Source organism: Glycine max, chromosome 20 (genome assembly GCF_000004515.6).
Source record: "Glycine max cultivar Williams 82 chromosome 20, Glycine_max_v4.0, whole genome shotgun sequence".
NCBI lineage: Eukaryota > Viridiplantae > Streptophyta > Magnoliopsida > Fabales > Fabaceae > Glycine > Glycine max.
The window spans coordinates 9,131,476-9,152,162 of record NC_038256.2 but is presented as its reverse complement, the minus strand read 5'-3'; the positions used below and the strand labels follow the sequence as shown (position 1 = coordinate 9,152,162).

Here is a 20,687-nt window from a genome sequence, read left to right as displayed (position 1 = left end):
AAACCAGTCATCCTCAATTCAAATCTCTCTGAAAAAGAAGGAGAAAGATTGGTGGAAATTTTGCAAGACAACATAGGAGCAATTGGCTGGACCTTATCATACCTCACATGTATTAGTCCTTCTTATTGTATGCATAGAATTTCTATGGAAGAGGATTATAAACCTGTAGCTTAGCCACAAAGACGCCTCAACCCAACAATGAAAGAAGTGGTAAGAAAAGAGGTAGTCAAACTATTAGAAGCAGGAATGATATATCCTATATTTGATAGCCAGTGGGTAAGTCCAGTACAAGTAGTTCCTAAAAAGAGGGGAATGACTGTTATAAAAATGAAAAAAAAAATGAGCTGATACCAAACTCATACTATTACGAGTTGGAGAATGTGTACTGATTACAGGAAGCTCAACAAAGCCACCAGAAAAGATCATTTTCCATTACCATTTATGGATTAGATGCTGGAGAAGCTAGCAGGGCAACAATATTATTGCTTTCTTGACAAATGTTCAGGATATAATCAAATCATTGTTGATCTTGAACATCAAGAAAAGACAACCTTTACCTGCCCCTTCGATGTTTTTGCTTACAGAAAGATGTCCTTCGGTCTGTGTAACGCTTTTGCAACATTCCAACGGTGCGTGCTTTCTATTTTTTCTGATCTCATAGAAAAAAGTATTAAAGTATTTATGGACGACTTTTCTATTTTTGGCTCTTCTTTTGATAAATGTCTGTCTAATCTTAACATTGTACTAAAGTGCTGTGTTGAAATAAACCTGGTAGTCAACTGGGAGAAATGTCACTTCATGGTGACTGAAGGCATTGTGCTAGGTCATAAAATCTCAGTGCATGGCATTAAGGTCAACAAAGCTAAAGTGGAAGTCATTGAAAAATTATCACCACCAACAAATGCCAAAGGCATCAGAAGTTTTCTGGGACAAGCCAGATTCTATAGGCGTTTTATCAAAGATTTTAAAAAATTGCCAAACCTTTGAGCAATCTTCTAAATAAAGAAGTTTTATTTCATTTTGATAAATCATGTCATGAAGTTTTTCATACTTTGAAACAGAAACTAACCTTTGCTCCCATAATCATTGCTCCAAATTGGGCACTAGATTTTGAAATAATGTGTGATGCAAGTGATTATGCAGTTGAAGTAGTTCTGGGTCAAAGAAAAAATAAATTTTTTCATGTCATACACTATGCAAGCAAGGTTTTAAATGAAGCTCAAATAAATTATGCCATAACTGAGAAAGAATTGCTTGCAATAGTATATGCTTTGGAAAAATTTAGATTTTATTTGATAGGATCTAAAATTATGGTTTTTACTGATCATGTTGCTATAAGATATCTATTAGTTAAAGCTGATTCTAAACCCTGACTTATCCGATGGATTCTATTGTTGTAGGAGTTTGACTTAGAGATCAAGGATAAAAAAGGAAGTCAAAATTATGTAGCTGATCATTTGTCTAGACTGACCATTGATGAGGTGACCACACAAGAATCGAAGATTCAAGAAGAGTTTCCTGACGAAAAGATATTCAACATTTCAATGAGGCCACGGTTTGCTGAGATGGCTAATTTTAAAGCAGTTGGTGCACTCCTTGATGATCTAACCTGGCACTAAAAGAAGAAGTTTTTTAGGGATGCTAAACATTTTGTGTGGGATGATCCTTATCTGTTTAAAGTTGAAGCGGGAAATCTCTTGCGAAGGTGTGTAACTTAGAAGGAGGTAAGAAACATACTGTGGCATTGCCATAGTTCACTTTATGGAGGCTATTATAATGGAGAGAGGAGTGTTGTCAAGGTTCTCCAATCAGGTTTTTATTGGCCTACCTTGTGCAAAGATGCTCATAATTATGTCCAAAGGTGTGACAAATGTCAAATAATAGGTGGACTCTCTAGAAGGAATGAAATGCCACTACAAAGTATTCTAGAAGTCAAAGCTTTTGACTGTTGGGGGATAGATTTCATAGGTCCATTTCCTTCATCTTACTCATATGAATATATTTTATTGGTTGTGGACTATGTAATAAAATGGGTGGAAGCACTAGCGGTACAACATGCAGATGCAAAAACTATTATTCACTTCCTAAAAAATAATATCTTCTCAAGGTTTGGCACAACCAGGGTACTAATAAGTGACGGAGGATCTCATTTTTGTAATACACAACTAACAAAAGTCCTCCAACACTACAGTGTCAAACACAAGGTAGCCTCACCTTACCACCCTCAGACCAATGGGAAAGCTGAAGTTTCTAATAGGGAAGTTAAGAAAATTCTAGAAAAAATAGTTGCTCAATCAAGGAAGGATTGGTCCCTGAAACTAGATTAAGATTTGTGGCCATACAGAATAGCCTATAAAGCCCCCACAGGACTTATGTCTTTCCAGTTGGTCTATGGAAAATCTTGTCACCTACCTGTCGAGTTGGAACATAAAGCTTTTTGGGCATTAAAATTTCATAACTTCAACTCAGATACAACTGGTGAACATAGGAAGCTCCAACTCCATGAATTGGAGGAACTGAGGGTTCAAGCTTATGAGAATTCCAAGCTTTATAAGCAAAAAGTAAAAATTTATCATGACAAAAAGCTATCAAAAAGGAATTTTCCACCTGGTCAATAGGTATTGTTATTTAATTCTCGATTAAGATTGTTTCCAGGTAAGATGAAATCCAAGTGGTTTGGACCATTCATCATCAAAGAATTTATGCCACATGAAGCAGTGATACTAGAGGATCCAACCACCAAAAGGACATGGACTATGAATGGTAGTAGGATCAAACACTACCTAGGTGGAGATTTTGAGAGGATAATCATTGTTGTCCATCTACAAGAGACTTGAACCACAACAAAGATGTTCAGCTAGAAAGACGTTAAAGAAGCGCTCCTAGGAGGCAACCTAGTATTTCTAAACCTTACTTTTTAATTTTCTTTTTGTTAAATTTCATATTTGTGTTATTTAAATATTTTTTGTTTAAAATTATGTCTAAATTTATTTTAGGATTACTTTTTCATAAAAAAAACACTTATTAAAAAAAAATCAGACCCTTTAACTCGCCTGGGCGAGGGAACCACTCGCCTAGGCGAGTAAACATCTGTGAGAAACAATAAGAAGGGGGTGAAATCAGATTTCACCCCCCAATTCACAAGCTCACAACTTCTTCATTTTAAAAACATGAAACCTAACTCTTCAACAGCCAACAATTCATCTAAAGTGCCATCATTTCTTCAAATGTTTTTGCATTTCACTCTGTTTCACCCAAGTAAGAATCATCTCCTGTTTAAAATTTCGTAAATTCTTTTTGTGTGTTGATGATTTGTGCTTTCCTTTTTCAACAAAAATGAAATTTCAATGTTGGATGATTGGCTGATTAAATTGTTTAAAATTGTGTTGTTTTGAATCATAATAGACACACCCTTGTTGTTCTACTTGTTGCGTTTTTTTATTATGCTCAAACCTTCATTTAGACATGCCTCAACATGTGTATACCAAGTGTTTGATAAAATGCCACAATGGCTGGACTATGTTTTCTTTTAAAAATTTTGAATGTTAAACATGTTTAGTCATTAATTTAGGTGTGATATAAACTCAAATTGATAACTTAGATAGGGCTATGAATTGAATTGAGAAAAAAATTATCCTATGTCATTACATGAGTTGTTAGTGGGCAAATAAACTTGTTGGGTATAAATGACCACCATTTTCTTGATTAAAGTGGAGCATTTGGGTGAATTGAATTTGTGTTTAATGTTGTTTTGGATTGAACTAGTACACAAATTAACTTCTTGGTTGCTAACAGAAATTGACCAATGGCTAGCTATTCTTTGAAAAATAAAATTTTGCTAAAATTCTAGTTCAATTTGTGTCTTTGTCACAAATGGCCCCAAAGAAACTCCCTTCTAAGAGAGCTAGGAAGACCGCTACAGGAGAAGGATCTAGTACAGCTCCACCTGTAGAAATCGAATTTAATGGATGCCGCTTTCGAAGTGAGGAACACTAGTGCCACTTTGAAGTGATTAAAGATTGGTCTTTTCTCAAAGAAAGACGGGTCCAATTAGCTAAGGGTAAGTATATGTAATTTCAAACAAAAATTGCTAGGAGGCACTGGACATAACTGGCACGACCCATGACTAAATATGATCCTGAAATTGTCATGGAGTTTTATGAAAATGCCAGGCCTACTGAGGAAGGAATTATGGATAAGCGCTCCAAAGTGCGGGGCCAATGGATTCCTTATGAGGAAGGACAACAATGCGAATACACTGAGAGAAGAAGTCAATTTACAGGTTTGGATGAAGAGGCTATAGGTCAGCTACTTTGCTTCCTAGGACATGATTTTGTATGAAGCATAGCAAGGAAGCGGTTTCAAATCTTGCGCACGAACATGACAACTCTGACTCAAATCTAGATGACTCTTCTTCTCAGTAACATCCTTCCAAGTGACCACAACTCTGATCTTTCACTACCTAAATGTCAGCTGGTCTACAACATTATGACGCATATTAGTGTTTATGTGGCACAACTCATTTCAGTTTCTATCCATCAATTTGTTGGTATTGACCTCCTAGGCACCCAGTGGACCCAGAAAAGTCCAACTGGGCACTGGGATTTACAGCCTTAATCATAGGCCTCTACCAGTTCTACGGAGTAACAAGACATTTATTGAAAAATATTGCATGCCAAGACAGGTACAACAACCAGGACACGATCAGCAACATCAGCAAGCAGCAGATGCACCACCACCACCTCCGCACTAGCCACCATCCTTGGAGTCCATCTCAGCCCACTTGCAGAAGATGGAGCTCCAAATGCACACATACATGCGTCATTTGGCTAATCAGTAGGCAACAAATCATTGAGGCCAGATGCAGTTGAATGACAGTTTCTACCATTATACACTGCATTAGCATCGCCAGGATCCTAACCCTTACCCTTGGCCTACTTCTAAGTAGTTTAGAGCCACTATTGCATGGCCTGGAGACAGACCTAATTTTCAAGAGGAGGCAGGACCTGCAAATGCTCAAGGAGCTGCCCAAGGAGATGGAGGAAGAGCTGAGGATGATGAAGACATGGCAGACTTAGTTGATTATTTAATTGGAGGAGGAGACTGAGCGCCTCAGCCATGATTTTCAAAAACTCGTGAACTTGTCTTTATTTATTTATCGTTTCGTATTAAAATTCTGCACTTTATTACCTTATTTTATTTACGCGAGTTATTTTGATTTATTTACGCGTACTTTGATATTCTTTTAGTATAGTTATAGATTATAAATTTTTGGGACTTAAATAGATAGTTTTTCTTGAATATAACATGCTTTGGAAAGAATCAACAACCGGTATTTTTGAAACTTATTTTTGGATCAAAACACAACAAATGAATTTCTTTTGAAAGCATTTGAGAATGAAAAACAATGAAGGTCTTTCCCAAAAACCAAATGAACTCAGATATTTTTGCATAGACTTGATAAAAGAACAAATTTCGAAACACTGATTTGATTTGAATGTGGAAACATGCCTTAAGCTTTAGTGATTGTGTGCAACCACAGATTTTATATTGAGTGTCCTCATTGATATGTTCTATAATCAACTTTGCATGAATTTCTAATTGTCATAACATATGATTTATGAATATGATCTAGGCCTTCTTTCTTTCTTTACATCTTAAGCCGCTGGCCAAGCAACTATCCCAATGTAATTATTTATCATTTGCAAGCCCTTTGAGCCAAACACTTGATATTTTGTTGGAACACTAACCTAAGATAAAAATTTCTTGCCTTACCTTAGGTTAGGAGAGCAGCGGTGTTTTGTTGGGGATTCTATCATTTGGTGGCTAATGTAATGTAAATACTCTGTTCTTAATACGGGTATTAAGGGAAAACAGAAAAGAAAAGAAAAATAGAAAAGAAAAGAAAAGAAGAATAAAAAGGAAAAGGAAAAGGAAAAACAAGTTTTGTATGAATAAATAAAAAGTCTGAACCATATACATTTTATCAGAGTGGTTGTAAATATTTGAATAAAAAGAAGTGATAACTTGGTTTAAATGAAAAAGAATAGGAACTGATCATTCATTTAAGTTACCAACTAGATTTCTATATCTGCCCTCCAATTCTCAAAGTGTGTTGAATATCTAGGAAAACCAAGATTCCTTTAAGGCCAGACTCAACCTTAAAAAGACCTATTGATCCATGATGATTATGCACATTATCTTTGATTTGATGGGAAATGACTTGCAAAAATTGATTTATGACATATCAGTGATTGGAATTGAGATGAAACGCTTGTCTATGTGAGAATTATACAACTTTGACGAGGTTTTCCTCTGTTTGAATGAATCTAGTGTTTCCTCTGATGCTCTGTAGAAAAAAAATGCAAAATTATATCTTAATCTCATTTTTGGTTTTGTGATTCCATCTTTGTGCTTTCCTTTCTCATTGTTGCATTTTGAAAAATATTGTTCTGATCAGTTTCTAGATTGATTCTTTACAATAATTTAATAAGCATACTTATACTATTTTTATTTACCATTGCTTGAGGACAAGCAAGATTCTAGGTTGGAGGGAGTTGATAAGTGCCAAATTTGAGATGTTTTTGGGATTAAATTGTTAGCACTTATCCTTTGATTGTAATAGTTTTCTTCCAAACTACCATTGAATCTAGATGTTTATATATATATATATATATATATATATATATATATATATATATATATATATATATATATATATATATATATATATATATATATATATATATATATATTATAGTTACTAATATTGTTGCTTAAATATGAAATATTCATCCATGATTTTGTAAGTTTTTTATGGTTGTTTGTTGAATCCAGAAACAAATCTTTAAGGAAGGGCAAAACAGTCATTTCAAGGAGATTTATTGCCTTAAGGGTATGAACAATGAAATTCAATCCTATGTTTTCTTGAATTAATTTAAATTGTTTTCTTAATTTCCGTATTTTCGACACACTAAATTTCGTATTTCATATTTTCGTTATTTCTGTAAATTCGTTATTTTTACTATTCTTTTACTTTCAATTATCTTTAGTTGGTTAAAACAAAACCAAATGACATTCGACTAAATTTGTACATAACTATTAAATTGATAACCTTTATCCAAATGAATTAAGTAACTCAAGTTCCTATAGAGACAAACTCTTTTATAAATGTGAAACCTACAACAACAATTTGAACGTTTGCCAAAAGTCTTAACAGGGACAAAGTTCTCTCAGTCGAAGGTCATTCTCAAAGCTATTATGTTCCTTTCAAGTTTTCTTACTTTATTTTATTTTCTTCTCATATCTCAACCAATTACATTCATATAATATATCAGATTCTTCATTTTACTAAAAAAGGAAAATAAGAAGTATATAAATATGAATTTTTTTCCAAACAGGGATAACAGGGACAAGCAATAGTCACAAGTAAAAGAGCACTGCAAGTTGTAGATCAAGTTGCACAATGATTTAATGGGGGTAATAGATTCTTATGAAGAGTCACTAGTAAGGCATTTTTATTTGGGGGGTGGGGGGACAAAATCTTCACACCCTCTTTGCTTAACTTTGTTGCTTTCATTATTAATTGACAACAATAATAATAAGGATGACACTATTTTTATTGGAAATCAATGTAGAGTCTGGGAAATGGGGAATCAAATTTTCTCCTTTTTTATAAAGAAAAATACTCTTTATTAATTTTAGAAAGCAAGATAACATAAACAAGGTTGTGAAGTAAACATTTTACAATATAAAACTATACAAAAAGAAAAAGATCAAACTTTAAAACTTGAAACCAAGGGATTATTTGGATGATGTTCTAAAAGTCAGCGAGCATTCAAGGAAGATTAAGAAACATTTTAAAGAATATTAGTTGATTAGTTAAGTTTATTTGAGTATTGAAGCTACTAATTAAAATGTGCTGTGAGATGAAAAGTTGGTGAAATTTGAAGTATTAAGACTGTTAACTATTGACAAAGAATAGATAATATTGATGTTATCCCAAGATGCATCCGAGATACAATTTTTTTTTTGAACAAAACAAACTAAACCAATAAATATGTGTTTGTTCTATTTTATTATACTTCCCTAGCAACATTTGAACATAAATATACAACCAATTGGAGAGAAAGAAATGTCCATGATCTGTTCAAATGCACAGATAAATATACAACCAACTTATTGATTATGTATCACACTATTATCATACATATATATTTTATTTCTTTATTCTAATATCATAACATGAATTAACATACTTTGTTTTTTAGAAACACATGGCATAAAATATGTAAACTAGAAAACCTAGTTCACACCAACCAACTCACACAGTCTTCATACCATCCTATTGCATAGTCTTCACATCAGTCAACTCCAGTAGAAAGTTCTACCGGTATAGCTGAAGGTCCTAATAATGAACCTATGAAACAACCACCTAACATGGAGGCGGATGATCATGTTGCATCATCAACAAAAATTGGAGGAGGAAGGCTCAAAAGTATTGTGTGAAACCATTTTGAAAAGATTAAAACTATTGATGGGCAAGACAATGCCCAATGTAAATACTACAAAAAGCTTCTTGGGGGGAGCATCAAAGAATGGAACAAAGCATTTGCATGCCCACATGGAGAAAAGCATTCAGAAAAGGTTACATGACAAAGGGAAGGGGGCAAACATTTCTTATTCCTAAGGTTACACAAGGTAGACAAGAATTGACTGCTAGAAGTTATAATGAAGAAAATGTGAGGAAGGATCTTGCATGTGCTATATCATGCATGAATATCCACTTTGAATAGTGAATCATGTTAGGTTTAGAAGTTTTTAGTTACACTCCAACAACAATTTCAATGTCCTTCACAAAACACTATATAGAGATATTAAATGTTTATGACATTGAAAAATCAATTGTTATGAAGCTGTTGGATACAAATGACGGAAGGGTAACAATTACATTAGATATGTAGACTGCAAGCAACCAAAAGAAAGGGTATATGGGTGTAGGTTCTAGAGCAATTGAAGAATCAACTTTTACTCATGAGATTGAATATGATGATGAAGGTATATTCACTTTTAGTTGTTCTAAAAAACTTTAATATCATTTTTCATATCTAATTTTTCAAAATTTTTAAAATTTAGACGGATCTTTGGTCAGTAGCATTACTCAACATTTGCAAGATTAGTAGATACTATTGTTGATTGGTAAAGTAATAACTATACTTATTTGCTAATGTGATGTTTGATTTTAAGATATGAAACAAGATCTAAAATATGATGTTTGATTTTATAAATACCAAGTTGAGGAAGAAATGTTGATGACATCTTTGGTGAAGTTGGTGATTATTTTAATGATGAACATTGTTTTCATTTTCTATTTATTTCTAATTTGGTTTAATTTGAATTGATTAACATTGGGTTAGTGTCTATGACTTTGAGTTATGTTGTTTAATATTAGGTGTATATTTTTTTACCTTAAAAAACAATGGAATCACAGGAGACAAATGTGTTAGTCTCAATTTTATTTTAGAATTTTTACATAATTTAATATTTTTTGCTTGACGATTTTTGTACACAAATGCGATGCAATGAATTTATTGATATTTTTTTTACTAATTTGAATCAGGTATTGGACGGGGATGGGGATACCCGATACCAAACGGGTACTATAGGGATATGTTGGGGAGTTGGAGTCGGGGTTGGGGACTGGAGAGGCAATACCCGTCCACACCCTGCCCTATTGCCATGTCAAAAAACGACGATTTACGACCGTCGTTGTAGTAGCTGGCGTTGTAGATTGACTTTCCACACAATTTCCAAACCGTCTTAGAAGGGTACAATTTCTAAGACGATTTTGTCTCAGAATCGTCTTAGAAATTGTTATTTTTTTTAAAAAAATGGATGTTCCTAAGATGGTTCCTGGGCAAAACTGTCATAGAAGCATAACTTTCTAAAACAATTTTTACATAAAAATCGTCTTAAAATGTATTTTTTTAAAATAAAATTAAAAAAAATTGAGGATTCTAAGACAATTTTTATGCGAAAATCTTCTTTGAATGTATTTAAAAAAAATTAAAAATTGAGGATTCTAGGACGGTTTTTCTAAAAACTGTCTTAGAAATTTCACTTTCTAAGATGATTTTTGTAAAAATCATTTTAGAATGTCTATTTTTTAAAAAAAATTTAAAAAAACATTAAGGATTTTAAGACAATTTTATGAATCCGTCTTAGAAGATAGACTTTCTAAGATAGTTTTTCAGATAAATGTATTATAATATTTTTTTTTAAAAATAAAAAATAAAAAATGCCAAAACCTCAATTACATTATACACGAGTACACAACCCAAATTCTAATAGTCTTATTCCAAAAAGGATTAATCCTAGGAGTTTATACATTTTTAATTATATTTGAATTATGATTTGATAGCAATTGCATCATGTAATGCAATCTTTAATTTATCTCCTAAGTCAACTCCACGGTCCATATAAATAAACAAATAATATTAAACAAATAACAGGCACCATGCACTTTACATGATGCTGGCCATCCTTAATGGTCAAGGAGATAATAAGCTCCATTCACTTAAATTATATATAGAGATAATGAGCTCCATTAAAAAAAAGATGCACAAGGAGAATGAAGATACAAACAAAATCTAACCACCCAAATGTTCTTGCCAAATCAAAACTATTTCCCAAGGGGATGAACTATGTCATCATCATATTCTTTAGCTGGCTCTTCCTTCTTTTCCTCTTCCTTGGTTGCAGCAAGAGCACCAGACTCAGCATCGGAATGAATTTCAACCAAAAGCTGTTACAAGTGTTTGGAACTAGAAGGAATTTCAGAAACCTCCTGAAACATGGAACCAAAACATGGGGGTGAGGAAAGAATCATGTGGGCATTTCTATTTAAAATTAATCCCATCCCTTAATTTTTATCTAAGGGTGATTAGAAAATGTTCTCATTTCTCACAATCATCAAGAATTCTCACTTGATATGCCCCATATATGTAAATAATTAGGGGAAATTTATTATTTACTTGAATCAAATAGAACAAAAAATCCTAAAGTTACATCTATCTCTGAATGTTCCTCCCTGAAGTATTTCAGAAAGCATATTGAGCAATTGAGCCAAATGAATCCCAACAATATAACCCACCCCCTTAAATGCCAGAAAATTGGATCAACAGCTTCAATAGCAATAAATTAGTTCAAACTTCAAAATTTATATTGATTAACTATATAATAGGAATACATATAGCTACAACTGAAATAACACGAATGGCAAACCATATATATCGAACGAGTATATGCTTTGGCCAATGTCGAGAATCCCAGAACTGTTTACTAATCTTAGGATGAACTTCAACACCTATAAAGCAAAAACTGAATCTGCAAGCACAATCAAAGGCTCAAGGCCCTCAGAAATCGGTTACAAAGGCATCACTTATGTAATCATATTGCCCATTGTTTCTCTTATACCAAACAAATGGCATACAGGAATTCATCAACGTGCAAGGTATCGATGTATTTATAATTCAATATGAAAATAAATGTCTACAAAATATTCAGCTTCCATATAATCGGTTTACTGTAAAGTATATTCATCAACACTAAGTCACTAAATGCTTATTTCCCAACATTAATCAATTACAAAGAATGGAATGCCTTCAGACATCTGTAAGAAAAAGAAAAAAGCCTTCACTAATAAAATTTAAATACAGTCAAGTGGAATAAGAGAATTTACCGACAAAGACGGGTACATTTGTACACGAGTATGCCAAATGACAACTGAAATTGTACATGTTAGGTAAAATTTCTAAGTAGAATGATCACCTCATAAAAAGAGAAAAAGAAAAGTTTGATAAACATAAAATTAGAAGGAAATGAAGATTTAAAGAGCCAAATGCATACAAATTTCAAATAAACTTTAGGAACATTGAATTAAAAAGATTTTGGATCCATAAACATTTTACAAGAACACTCCCTGACATGTCTAACACATTTTAGAAGAGTCTTGACAAAAGGTCACATGCATAAGCTAAGAATAATGTGAATGTATGTATACATGATTTTGATGATGTCAAAGAAGAATCTAACAAGGCTACTTCAAATGATAAGCATTTGCTTCAAGAATAATTCAAGATTGCTTCAACAAACAAAGCCTTGTTTCAAGATTCACTAAAGACCAAGTCTTGCCTTAAAACAAAGTGCTTTCAAGACATGCAAGGCTCTGGTAATCAATTACCAGGAAGTGTAATCGATTACCAGAAGACAGGGTTGAGAAATAGCTGTTGAAAAAGGTTTTGAATTTGAATTTTCAACATGTAATCGATTACCATATGTTTGTAATCGATTACCAGCAACGGAACTTTGGAAATTCAAATTCAAAAGTCATAACCCTTCAAATTATAACTGTGTAATCGATTACCAGTGAAAAGTTTTTAGAAAATCTGCCAACAGTCACATCTTTTCATTAGATTTGTGAATGGTCATCAAAGGCCTATAAATAGGTGACTTGGGCATGAATTTTATGTAGAGAGTTTTGCTTGGCAAAAATGTCTTATCCTCTCAAAAGACAATGAGAGAGATTCCAAAAGAACTTCATTGTCAAATGCTCTCTCAAGAAATCCTTGATCAAACACTTGCAAAATCTATAAGGATTCTTACATGATCTTCATTGTAATATTCTTCTCTTGAAGAGAGAATTCTTCTTCCATTCTTCTTATTCAATGAGATTGGTTAAGAGACAGTGAGTCTCTTGTTGTAAAGGATTCCTGAACACAAGGGATGGGTTGTCCCTGTGTGGTTCAGACTTTGTAATGGATTTTACAAAGATAGTGGAAATCTCAAGTGGGTTGCTTGAGTACTGGACGTAGGCACGGGTTGTGGCCGAACCAGTATAAAACTGTGTTTGCATTCTTTCTTCTCTTATCTCATTTATGTTATTGCAATCAATTTTGCCTTGCATGTTTATAGAACATTATTAAATTGATTGTTGTTGCTTCTTTTGCATTCTAAGCCTGTCCCTCTTAAGATTATTGAGGCCACAAGGTCCAACAAATAATACTTTCATTTTGAAAAGGTCACAACCCAGTTACCAACTTCTATGTATAGAACTTAATGTTTTTAAAAATATGACTAGAGAAGAACAACATATAGTGATGAGGCATATCCACAACTTTAGTTGTGACACCATGCAAATCATTTCCTGAATACCTTTGCATGACATTAAAATTCCAATCAATTCATGAATTAGCAACAAATTTTGAACTCGTATAATCCAATACAAAAATCAAATTAATTGAACAACATCATGTACATGACCTAAGTACTTATTTTTATTCACCATAAGAAGCCACAGGATTAAAAAATTTTCCCCTTCCAACTTGAAACAATCTGCAGATAAATTAAAAATAAAGAAAACTATAACCATATTTTCTCTCATAGTTTAAGAGTCAGGGTCAACCAGATAGAATCAGATAACAACAATGCAATCATCCCATATGGTATATCCGATACAATAGCACAAAGTTTAATCTCATCATGTTCAGAAAAGGATACATTATTCCTTTAATCTCTTGTATCAAGCATTTCAACTTCACTTCCCTCACCAATGCAATATATAAGAAGATCGTCATCTTTTGGCAGCACATTGTTCATTTTAATTATTTGGTACAAACTGCACAAACATAGATTTATTGTGTCTTCAAATTTTCATTGCATCCATTTTTTTAGATTTTCATTTTATCTATTTTTCCCAGAATAGTGAAACCAATCAGGCACAAGCACCATTCACAAATTCACTACACAAAGAACAACTATAACTACAATTATAAAATCAAGGTTTTAGAAAATGGTCTGAATTGCAATTTCAGTTGATTCTACTACCTTGCATATCTAGCATGCCCTTACAGGTAAGGACGTAGTGACATAATTGGCTAATAGCACAAAGACATGCATCAACATTGTTAGACCCTAATTTCATCCGGGTATGATGTTTTATTATTCACCTATGATGTTTTGATCATTTCTAGTCAAATTACGGTGTTTGGCACCGGTTACAGCGCGAAGCCAGGGATCACTCCGGGTTTTGATCAAGGAAACAAAAGGATACAAGGAAAAGGGTGCAAAAGGGTCATTTTCGGGATTTTTCTGGACCCAAGCTCGCCCAGGCTAGCATCTGACTCGCCTGGGCCATGAAATGCCTTCAAGCCTAAGCAACCAGCTCGCCTGGGCAAGCTAATTCCTTCTGCCATAAGTAACTACTGGCTTGCCTAGGCAAGCTCCAGCTCGCCTGGGTGAGTTGCCCCTGCCCCAAATGGCCTTTTCCTATAAATAGCCATGCTGGGGGAAGGGCTCAGGGGTTCAGAAAATTGGTGGAGGAAGGAAAAACGAAGGAAGAAGAAAAAAGTAAAAAGCGAAGTTGAGGCGCTACCGAATCGCAATCGTGGATCATTCCCTACACTGTTTCTCTTGCTAGCCTTGTATCCTGTGCAACAGTCGATTAGTTTTTTCTTCTCTTCTTTTCTTTTCTTTTCTTTTCTTAAGAGTTGAATATAATCCATGTGCCCTTATGGGTCCTCTCTGGCATTATGTATGTATTCATCTTCTCTTCTTCGTTGGTTTCATTTTGTTTGTAAGGCTTAATTCTAGCCGATCATTGCCGTGAAATTGTTTTCTTTTCTTTTGTGAGACTAGAAACTAATAAACACAAATAAATGAAAAGGAAATCAATTCACAAACCAAATTTCGTTTTTTTATCAAGTATCACTTGAGATCGTTTCAAGATCCAATATCTTAACGATTCTCTCTGCTTTTCAAAATTTAAAACGTCGTTTCAAAGTCAAATGCCTTAACGATTCTTTGCTCACAATTAAAATAAATCTTTCAAAAATATAAAATCAATTTAGCACACAAACATTCAGACTTAAAGAACTACATAGGTCTGATTTCCTCATCGTACCTAGTGATACATAGGAGCAAGGGCAACACCTTTGTCGACTCAAAAAAATAATATATATATATATATATATATATATATATATATATATATATATATATATATAATAAAATAACGTCATAAAATTAATTCACTGCTTTTTTGGGAAAATAAATAATTTTGAAGTCATATTGTGCACACTCGATTAAAGACTGTCATCCTTTGTGACGGGCGCATAAGATGTTAATATATTCCCTATGCGTAAACAACTCTTGAACCCTTATTATCAAAATTCGTAAACCTCTTTTTGATTTTTCTAACGTTTTCTTTAAATAAACGTTGGTAGCGACTCCCACTTGTTTTCTTTTTTAGCAGACACCCTCTTTTATTTTCCTTCGCCGTCCCATCACGGGGTAAGTTGTGACAAACATTATAATAAGAAGCATGACTTAAGGACTTACCAATATAGCCACACCAATTATGAGAAGAGCAGTTGGAATTAAGGACTATGCATACTCAAAAGATTTTGGAACAGAAAATTTTGGTAGGCCTTGAGGTATATCTCCACCTAATTAAAACCCGTATTATTTGTTAATTCTATCAGCTTCATGTTAGTAAATTACTGACCTTAGTCATACATAGTTCTCATTTACAAAAGAACATTCATATATTACAATAACAAGAGAAGTAAACCAAAAATAGTAACATGAGTGTAAGGCATTCAAATGAGAGAAGACCTTCTCCAATAATATAAACAAAAAAAATTAACATGATTATTATATATCATGATTCCATTCATAACCAAGAGTGTTTAATTAAGCCAACATGATCAACTACTTTTTTTTGGTTCATGTTTCTCGTAGAATACAAACGTCGGAAATTCAGAATATCCTTTTTTACCAGTTTTCTCAAAATTTTATACACGACAATTTTAGGGGTATAAGAACAAAATGTTTTAATAATAGTACATAATAGTTAAATCTAGTTAATGATGGTATCCAAATGGGACTTCATTCCTTGTTTATTACTTTTGTAGCTTTACCCAGATTCATATTAGAATTACCATGCTATATATATATATTTGATACTCGCCAAAGAAATTGATGATGGATGAAATATTTTTGTAAAAGTTGTTCCCAAAACTACTGTTGTAAGAGGACCTGCAGCTTTCAAGAATCGCAAGTACTTCCTCGATTTTCGCTGGTTGTATAACATCAATACAATGAGTAGGATGCTGATACCTAAGATAAGTATTTTGTCAAACATCAGAGATAGATTCATACCAGGTGTTTCATGACAAGAAGTATTGCAAGCATAATGGATCCCATCACAAAAGGAGGCCATGAAAATTATAAGAAGGAAAACTCTTGTAAAGATGAGATTTGACAAGTGAAAACACCAGAAGGACTTTGAAAAAAAAAATAGAAAATTGAACAAATATGATAATTCTGAAGTATTAATAAATGACAGGTTCATTGGAGCTAAAGTTCAAAATGAAACGTTGATCCCAAATAACATATTATGGACATAAAAGGGTAGTCTAATTTGATGAATCGAAATTAAACATATAATAATGACACATTACTTTAAACAATGGGTTCTTCATAACTAGGTCCTTATATTAAGGACACCCATTAGAAAATTATTTTAAACAATGAGGTCCCAATAAAAAAAATAAACTATAGGAACCTATTTGAAAACTCTAGAAAATTAAAGGGACATACAAATTAATTTAATATAGTTTATATTGTTTAGATATTAGTGGAAATTGTCTTAGCATTCATTTTTTTTTGTGTGTGTTTTATGATTAATGGTAGCAAAGTCTCAATCCTAATCCTCAGGGATGAGTTGCATACATGATACATGAGATCTTTTTGAATGTTCATAATGCATTCATTCAGTTTCAATGTTCAATTCTGGATTTTTCATAAAATTGCTATCTTCTCGGTTGTATGCTACAACCAAATTCTTGGTGTGACCTTGATGCTAAAGGAATCTCAAATGTTAAGTTGAAGTTATTTTTCGTCTTCTCAAACTTATTTTCAATTATTTAATTTTTTACCATCCCGGACCTAATTTACTTGGAAAGAATTGAACATCTAGTCCTTAAAAACCACCATCCTTCCTTGTGCAGGCAGGCTGTAGAATCATATAACTGCTAGAGGAGTCCAATGATCCAATCTCTCCCCTTGCTATAAAGCAGTCATTTTACAACATAAGCCATTACAATTATCATGGCATTACTACAACCATGTCTATTGGTATATCAAAATAATCATGTAATATCGACGCATGAATACATAAGAGAAAGTAGAATTATATATTTAGTAGAATTATACATAATAGAAAGAACAAAGAAAGAAAACTTCATGCATGGATTCCTTATTGATAAAAATGAGGAATGATGAAAATACCTCAAGAGTCCCATTATACACTCCATAATCCCAACCACAAGGGACAGTAATATTGCCAGCTCTGTGTATAATTCAGTGGATGAATCAGCTATGCTACCCAGCACAAATATGGCATATACAAATAGGGGGCACAAAACTAGAGTCTTCCTTGCAAAGAGAAATAACATCAATAAGCGGGCATTATACAAAATTTCAGGACGTAAAACATTGATGATGCATATAAATAACATGAAAATGCAGAAAAACACAATTTGAAACTAACAGACATCTGGTGAGAACAAAAGAATAGAATTCCATCAATACTCATCATGGCAAGAGCAGCACTGTTGCTTAGAACAATGAGAGATAAGACTCTCAAGAAAAAAAGAAAAAAAAATGCTAGAATTTTTCGAGCTGTTACTCAAAAAAAATGTTACACCAAACCTTGCTCTTCAAAATTTTTAGCACTACAGTACGAAAATTTGCTTTTATCAGAAAAATCAAAAGCTAATTCAAATCATATTAGGAAAAAAAAAGGACAGAACTATAACACTATATTCAGAAGACAATTATACACGAAACTGAGCTTAACTACATAAACACAATCTAAAAAATTCTTTAAGCGCACGGTATTTTAGCAATCTTACAAAGTCCATATATTGGTAGTCCAACCAATTTTGCATATGATATCGATTGCATCAACAATTAACAGAAAACAAGCATCGATTATCTAAAAACTAAACACAATAACCAGCAATTCAAGACCTCAGAATTCGAAAATTCATTCAACAAAAACCAAGCATCATCATCCATTACCTAAGGAACGAGCATGATGACGACGGTGATTCTGACCATGAGATCGACCTGGAAATACTTGCACCATATGTAGATGCAAATCTAGCGGAGGCAAGGGAAGAAGAACTCGATCCAGTCCAGCCACGTCACTCATTGGAGCTTCGCCATCCACTGTTACTAGCGGAGGACCTTGCAGACTTGGCCGAGGAGGGCACAAAGAAGCACTCCCCTATTTTCCTCTCCCTCGTGGGCCTCTCACTCGGCACCGGCATAACTTGATCCTTCTTACCCTTCTTATCCTTATCCTTCTCTTTCTCTTTCTCTTCCACTTCGTCTTAATCCTCTTTTCTTCTTCCTCTTTCTCCTCTTCGTCTTCGTCAATCTCTTCTTTTTTCTCCTCAACCTGATAGCCAGATGTTTCATCTTTATCGCCGGCATTCGCATCCTTAAGTTTTATAGTGGCATCGCCCGAGGAAGTGTCATTCTTGGGAATCTCCGATTTCACACAGTCGTCGTCCTGGAGGGTAGGCTTGGTGTCTTCTAGGGTTTTGGTGGCCATGCTTTTGGTGGGAAGCGGGAGGGAAATTGGGAAGCCTAGCGGAGAGCAAAACGACATTGTTGAGGATTTGAGAGACTGAGTGGAGGAGGTGGATGGAGAGAGGGTTCGTTGTGGAGGAGGTGGGTGAGAGAAGGAAGAACTGAAAGAGGTAGAAGGGGACTCGGAGACTGAGAGGGAGAGGGAAGTGAAAGACAATAGACGGAAACATTTAAAAATTAAAAATACATTTACTTGTGAGACTGTTTAATTTGTACCCAACAACTAAAATAATATATATATATATATATATATATATATATATATATATATATATATATATATATATATATATATATATATATATATATATATATATATATATATATATATATATATATATATATATATATATATATATATATATATAAATTAAACCAAAGATACAAAACTATAAAATTGTAGTTGGAGGAAAGACATTTATGGTAAGTGACCAACAATTTTTTTTATTTTGTATTAGTTCCTTTGAAAAAAAACTTGATAGGGACTACCAATAGCTACACAAAATTTATTAGGGACAGAAAATAAAATTTATTAATTTATAAAGGACTAAAATCAAACATAAAAGACAAAAAATTATTTTATTAGGGACTCCACACAAAAAAATATTAGAAACCCAAAACGAAATTGGTTAATTTATCTTACACCAAAAACATATTTTATGTTCTTTTTTTTCTTTTGTTGTTAGACTTGTAAGTTGTAACACATATTTTATTTCTTTGTTTCCTTTTTCATATGCTAGCATTGAATCTGAACTCCTTGAGGGCATTGTTGGAGACGTTTTACAAAAAATGAGTCCTAGATTCCGAAACCAACTTGATGGAATGGTTGAAATTGAGGAAAATTATGAACATATTGAATCATTACTAAATATTGGGTCAAGTGAATTTAGAACACTTGGAATATGGGTGATGGATGGCATAGGAAAGACTATCCTTGCTTCATCTTTTTATGCATAATTGTCTCGTGAGTTTGATGTTAGTTGCTTCCTGCAAAATGTAAGGGAAAATTCAAGTAGGTGTGGCGGACTTGAAGCTTTACATAGTAAAAAACTTTTCTCAAACTTGTTAGAGAATGACTGTTTAGGGTTTAATGCTGATGCAATCCTTCCCCGTAAGGGCATTGGATAGAATCCAAGTAGATTGGGCCAGAGATGCAAGAGAAGGCCCTAGGATTCTCATTAGCCTTAGGATAGATTTTGGACTCATGGGCTAAGTATGAGCCAACTTATCTTTGTACATATTAGATTAAGGTTTCATTATTTTTGGACCTTGTATTTAGGGCTCCATAATGTAGGTAGGGTATCCTAGAAATGTAAGATTTTTCAGCCCTTGTATTTTAGGGCACCTAAACTAGTTTTTGTATTAGGGGTAATTTTGTAATTTCACATGCATTAAGTGAATATTTGATGTGTGTGTTGGAAAATAAATTTAATTGAATTGGGAGAAGCCCAATCCAATTAAATTTTAGAGGGGGAGGTGAGCATTTGCTTGCTACACCCCAATGCCACATCATATAGTCACACTTTGTGCATATCCTTCATGCTTGACATGCCTCATGACACCTAAGCACACTTAATGGAGAATCTTGGACTTGATCTTGGATTAGTGGGCTGAACTATAACTAAAATTCACTAATCATAATTAGTGAAATTTTGGCTCCAAAATTTGGCTTCACAAATTCAAGTTCAAATCCAAGTGAAATTTGAATAGAAATTCAAATTTCCCTCTAATTTTGTTTGACACTTAGGCTATAAATAGAGGTCATGTGTGTGCATTTTTTTTAACTTTGATCATTTGAAAATTAAACTTCAGATTTCAGAGCTCTTTTAGAGCACAAAATTTCGTGCTCTTCTCTTCCTCTCCCTTCATTCATCTCCTTCTTCCTTCAAGTTCTTATCCATGGCCTCCTGTGGTGGTGAGCTTCTTCTAAACTCATCTTCTCCTTGAAGTGGTGTCTCCTCTCTCTC

At 33.5% G+C, this 20,687-nt stretch overlaps 1 long non-coding RNA gene across 1 annotated transcript; it reads right to left on the bottom strand.

Annotated features, from left to right (window-relative positions):
- Positions 1-15,965: 15,965 nt before the first annotated feature.
- On the bottom strand, positions 15,966-18,841 carry LOC121174370 (uncharacterized). Its single transcript, XR_005890393.1, has 3 exons — positions 18,145-18,841; positions 17,350-17,492; positions 15,966-16,176 (listed from the first exon to the last, which is right to left on the bottom strand). It is a non-coding gene; the product is annotated as an uncharacterized lncRNA (long non-coding RNA).
- Between the last annotated feature and the right edge of the window lie 1,846 nt (positions 18,842-20,687).